This window comes from Cyprinus carpio, chromosome A6 (genome assembly GCF_018340385.1).
Source record: "Cyprinus carpio isolate SPL01 chromosome A6, ASM1834038v1, whole genome shotgun sequence".
NCBI classification, from domain to species: domain Eukaryota; kingdom Metazoa; phylum Chordata; class Actinopteri; order Cypriniformes; family Cyprinidae; genus Cyprinus; species Cyprinus carpio.
In genome coordinates, this window is record NC_056577.1 from 14,542,669 (window position 1) to 14,548,716 (window position 6,048).

Sequence of the window (6,048 nt, forward strand, 5' to 3'; positions counted from 1 at the left end):
ATATTTGCGTACAATTACTTTGAAATGGAGTCTACTGCATTCCAAATGTCTGTGCAGACATGAGCTTAATCACATATAATATCCATTAATGTCAAAACTGAATGCACTAATGGGTGAATCTGACAAAAAAAAAAAAAAAAAAAGTCCAGATCATGTTTCACCCCAAAATAACAATAAAAAAAGGAAATAGTTTTAAACCTCATATTTGAAACCTATTTTAGGAACAATAAGATTGTTTCATTGTGACTTCTTAATGCAGCCACAGTTTTCAGCTGAAATGAACATTGGTGGCAGTAAAACTCAAGTGACTTTTACATTATTCATACAAATTATGATTAAAAGGGCAGATTGTTGATTAACAAAGACTCATTTTCGACACATTTCCTTGACATTTTATGTTATGCCCTCAAAACACTTTTAATGTGCATGATTTGTAAAATAATATATTTTGAGGTTTGCATCACATAACTAGCTCCATACTGTATGTCTCATTTTTCTAACATAGTAAACTTGCTCAGTAGCTCACCTGGTACAGCACTGCACTTTTTATGTGAAGTGCTCAGGCATCATTGAAAAACAAGTCATGATAAAACAGCTTTAATGTTTGTAGAAGCTAGACTGGCATGGTTGCTTCAGAAAATGTGTTTTTTTTATCTCATGCTTACTTTTGTTAACAATATCAGTTTAGGTTTAGGGAAGATTTGGTGTAAGTGTTACATTATTTACCAAACGTGAATGAGCATTATCTTTTAGAGCACCTCAAAGGCCAGGTCTTTTCTGAACTGCCACAAAATGTACAACAACCAACATAATAAATCACTGCCAGATGTTCATGTTCATCTGTTTCGGATAAAACTGAAAGCACTTTAAAGAGGTCATGACATGAGAAACCAAATTTCCCTTGATCTTTTGACATAGAAGAGGTCTTTATACATCCTGCAAGTTTCATAACTTAAAATGTCCTTTTCATAAAGCATTTTTGTAATAACCTTTAGAAAATGGCTTGTTTTGGATCAGAGGGACAAGGTGACATCACCTGGGCATAGTTGTTTGCATATGACCTCCTCCAGAGCAAGATAACTACGCCTATTTTTGCATCATCGCATCGTTGTCACGCCCACAGGTGTTCAGTCGACGTGCAGCGAGTGGATCTGAAGGAGTAGTTGTTTACAATAAGACTGTGATGCCAGGCAGATGATGTGCCATTCCTGGCTGTGGAAAAAACAAACATATTTGTATACGCTACCGAAAGATCCCGAGGCCAAAGAAAAAATGGATTCAAATCCAGTTACGTCAGTGCTAATTTACGCATGTGTTCAGCACATTTCACAGTTCACTGTTTTGAGAAAACAAATCGTAGTATGATGCAAGTTTTCCCAAAATACTTTTTTCTCAAAGATCAGGCTGTGCCAACCTTTCTGGGCCCAACAACAACACCACAAAGTGTGAGAAAAGTATGTCATGTAAAAACTATTTTTAAACCTGTAATGGATGTTACACTGACCTCTTAAAGGGAATACATCCCAAAACCTACTGTTTCAGTCAGAGGATGAGAAACAGGGTGGAAAAAGGTTATAAATCACTCAAATTTGAATGTTTTTCATAAAAAAAAAACAAAACAAAAACAAAAAAAAAAAAAACATAAGTAATATTAAAATTACACCTCAGGGAACATAAAAAAAAAAAAAAAAACATGTCATGACCCCTTTAAGGACCACCCATTCGAGATTTCATTGTTTTGGAACATGCATAAAGCAATCTAACACCATTCTGCAGAAAGTTCTCTAAAGCAATACAATAATTTTCTGTGAAGAACAGACCACAGTGCATTAATGAGAGATGAGATGTGATGAGAGAAATAGTGATAAAACTATTCTAATTTTTAATCAGATCATTGTAATAAATTGGTTGATCCACTTCACAGAACTGGACTGGATATTCTGTATTTAACTGGTTCTCAAGTTTAATCTGGCTACATCTGGCTCAAATATTCATTCAATTTACATTTTTGAGTGAACTAAGCCTTTAAATTTGGAAGTAGCCTATATTTGAAAAATACAACTGTATGTATACATCATAGCAGTATCACTTGTATAAAAATGAAAAAAAAATTTTTTCCTAGTTTAATTTAAAAAGATTGTGCACAGATTGTATTACAATAATGAGAATTAATTTATTTGACAAAAATTAGAATCATTTCTTTAATAAGAATGTAGTTCTGTAAAGTTTTGATGAGTTTCAGCCAACATCTCAATGAAAGAGAGATCTGATTCATTGTATTTGGTCTCTCTGTTGGCAGACTCCTTTTTTTTTGGATGACCAGCGGCACTTGTGTTCTGTAGGCTAAAGACATCTGATCGGCTCCCTAAAGTCTTGCCCAGGAGTTCAGCTCATATGCGAGCAGTGCTAGTCTGCTGGCAGAATTGTTTCGGTCTGTCCATGGCATTTGTCTAATCTAATTTGATGTCTTTGTAAAAATTCATAACAATACGTATGGTAGGTTTCAGCACTAAAACTAGAACTCTTTACTGAGGACCTTCAAATCTGGCCCCCTAAGCTTCAGTGCTGCTAGATATTCCACTTTCAATAAAATGAATGTGAAAAGTGGAGGTTAGTGATTCAGAGATGAGCATGCTTGGAAATCTGAGTGTTTCAGACAGCATTATTGGTACAAGCATTCATGATGAGCCATAGTTCTCACTTTATATTTCTCTCATTCTATTATCGGTCTCTCTGACAGGTTGACAGTCTCACTGAAGAGATTTTGCTGAATGGCAGTTTTTGAGATTTAGGAAAATTGTGACACAGAGACAGAAGACACAGTAACATACCTGGTCTGTCGCAGTGGGATTGGAAGTGAAATACACAGGAAAGGGTCAAAGGTGTTGCTCTGTTTAAGGCAATGAGGGCACGTCAATGATGACCTGAAACATAGAAATGAAATTTAAATTTATCAGGAATCTTCCAATGAACATTCTGTTAACAATTTTTTCTTTTGTAAAATGTATATTCTCTATGGCCAAAAGTTGCAAGTAAAAATATTTCATTTTTTTACAGTCATTAGTTCCATTTCGGTCATTAGTTCCATTTTACAGTTCCATTTCACTGCATTTTAAAGTTCAAGTTTGGTGAACCTGTGAATTCGTATCATCTGAAGATCAGTTGAAGATCAATACACTGTGAAATGACCTCTTAGCAACATAAACTTTAAAGCTGAAGGTCTGGAGTTTTTTCAGGAAGGTAGGGTAGATTTTTTATATTTTTATTTTATTAGTATTTATTATTATTATTATTATTATTATTATTATTTGTTATATGTTGAATTTGTTTTTAAAAAGATGCTGCAGAGTGTGAAATAAAACCGTTGCAATGCCCGAATAGATTTGGGTGTCTAGAGTGACCCTTCTAGTGTTTTATTTGATATTGAACATCAAATAACTAAGCTTATGCTTAATTTAGCTAACTATGCTGAATATCTGTCGTACTATCTTGCTATCAATTATATTTATCTTGTGATACTGGAAAACTACACCAAAATACAGATTTTTGCATGAAGAAAAATATATTTTTTTCTGTTTTTGGAGAGCACAGTTGTTTGGCATGATGTCCACAGCACGTCTGCCTCTGAGCCCGATATAGAGCTTCCCTTCATGACTCAACAGCTGAACACTGGAAATGCATTTGGGTTCTGCAGAACAGATGACAGCTCGCAAACCAGGAGAGATGTGCACAGGCTCCCTTATTCACAGAGACAGGAAGCTCTGGAATGCATGGATTTCAATATCTCAGCAGGAACAAAAAAAGCGAGTCCAGATAGAGCGATGAAAAATGAACGCGGAAGCAGAGAGGATGATGGGATTTAGAAATACAGATAGAAGAGACATCTGTAAGTGGAATAAATGAAAAAGAAAGTGAGGGAAACAGCAGAGGTAGAATGTGACTGAGATTGCATCATGTTGGGGTCCAGTTGTGAACTCGGCAGAGCTGTCATATCAACCAGTGGGAGACCCCTTAAAATAGCAGTGCACACCTACCACCACAGACACTCAACAGATGAGTTTTGCACCACATACAATAGATTATGCACTTCTTAGTGTGAAAAAGTGTAGATAAATAATGAAGAGTAGTGCAAATAACTACATGTCAACGTAATAGCAATGAAAATAATCAGCTGCTCATTAACTCTGCACATCCAGTTCACAGAAATCAAATGGCTTATACTTTGCAATATAAAGCAATGGCAGAATCGACTCTGTAACACTTTTCACAAAAAGAATAAAAAGGTACAAATTCTATGTTTTTGGAATTTTAGGTCTATTTGATCAACTTTAAACCGTTTACAATCTAAACTGTCTCAGTTTCACAAAAACAAAACAGTCTGGAACTATGATCAAGAGAAATGCAGTAGAAACACTAACCAGCCTAACAAGTAGAACAGACTAAGAATTGAACCAAACAGGGGGAATAAATACACAGGACAAAGGAAGAGGTGAAAAAAATGAACAGGTGGGATGAATTAATTAACCAATCAGAAACCAAGGACACTGGAACTAAACTTAGTTCATGAAGGAGAATTCAAATAATATAAAAAATAACATGTGAGAATTACAAAAATGTAAAACCCGGAAAAAAATAAATAAATTATATTACAGCATGATTTTAAGAGCAGTACAAAAATATAGCATTCCTCAATACTGTAACATAATTTGGACCTTTTCCATAGCATGGCAGGAATACAAGCAAATAATATCATTTTCTAAACTTTTGTTGTGCTGACTTAATTTATAAAGATTAAACATTCAAGTCTTTTTTTCTTTACTTTATGAGAAATGCAAATTTATTAATAACTATAAACCCATACTTGTATTACCTATATCAAAGTTGCACAAATCATTGCAAAATTGCAAACTGCTTAGAAAATAAAATTGCTCAGAGAGGAGAAGGAAAAACTTTTTTCCGGGCCCAATTTGCACTCTACAATAAGGTGCCTCTTTTCCCATGCCATGCTTGTGTCGTTAAGCTGTAGTAAAGCACAGTGCGGCTTTAAAGGACGTCCACTGAGAAAACTGTCTTTGAACTAGTCTGGTGAAGATGTCAGAAGAGCATGATTGGTTTGTTGCGCTAAGGTGGAGTGAATCCACCATATCCCTGTGTTACCCTTTCCTCAAAGTCATTAGTCAAGTTGTTATGTTGTAATTGTAATGTTACATCAGTGAATGTTATTCTCATGAAAGACAAAACAGTAACTTTACAAAAGAAACTCAAACCTCTTTGCTCTATGACAGAGATTTAATCTAAATACAATGAGGTTCTTTTATTTCTCCTTTTAACCCTTTGTACACTGTAAACCCTGACTGTTAACATCAATGAGATGATACATAAATAATGCATTCAATCCTTTCCTTTTTTTCAGATCCTTCTCGGGTCCTGTATTTGTACTCTTTATAAGCGCAGCCAATGGTACAGAAGACTTTGGAGCAAATGTTTTATCATCTCTTTAAAATGACATATAGGTCAAAGTTTTTCTTCCTTTCTAATGATCCAGCCTAAATCTATAGACTTACATTTTGTTTTATCAATATTGGTAAAACTCCCCCCAAAAATAAAAATAAATAAATAAATAAATAAATGGCACAATAAAAGCACCACAGACATGTATCCCATTCAACTCTTGCACTATATTTCAAGGCTTCTGAAGTTCTATGATAGTTTATTATGTATAAATACTACACACATGAGAAGCAATGCTCTTTTGTCTAGAAATAAGACACGGCAAGCTTCAGTGTAAGCTTTTATGTACAAGTTAGCCATCGAAACATATTTGGAGAGCTGCAGCAGAAAAGTAAAGATAAATAGACAGAAGTAGCTCCTGGTTTCAGAAGACTTGCACTACTTTTTTTGGAGCAAAATTGACAGCATGCGGTCTGTTTTTGTCTGAAGAAGATCAATGTGAAGGTTATATTTTGTGTTCCATACAAAAAAATAAAAATAAAAAAATATGGGTTGTGACCTTTCGACAATGTTCATTTTTGAGTGAACTACAAACAA

At 34.6% G+C, this 6,048-nt stretch overlaps 1 protein-coding gene across 2 annotated transcripts in view; it reads right to left on the reverse strand.

The window, feature by feature from the left end:
* Window positions 1-6,048, reverse strand: part of usp43a (ubiquitin specific peptidase 43a) — a 379,370-nt gene that overhangs the window by 36,530 nt on the left and 336,792 nt on the right. For both annotated transcript variants that reach the window (XM_042758153.1, XM_042758152.1), the window contains exon 2: window positions 2,832-2,924. The gene's annotated coding sequence lies outside the window, so the exon portion shown is untranslated. The remainder of the gene's footprint in view (window positions 1-2,831; window positions 2,925-6,048) is intronic.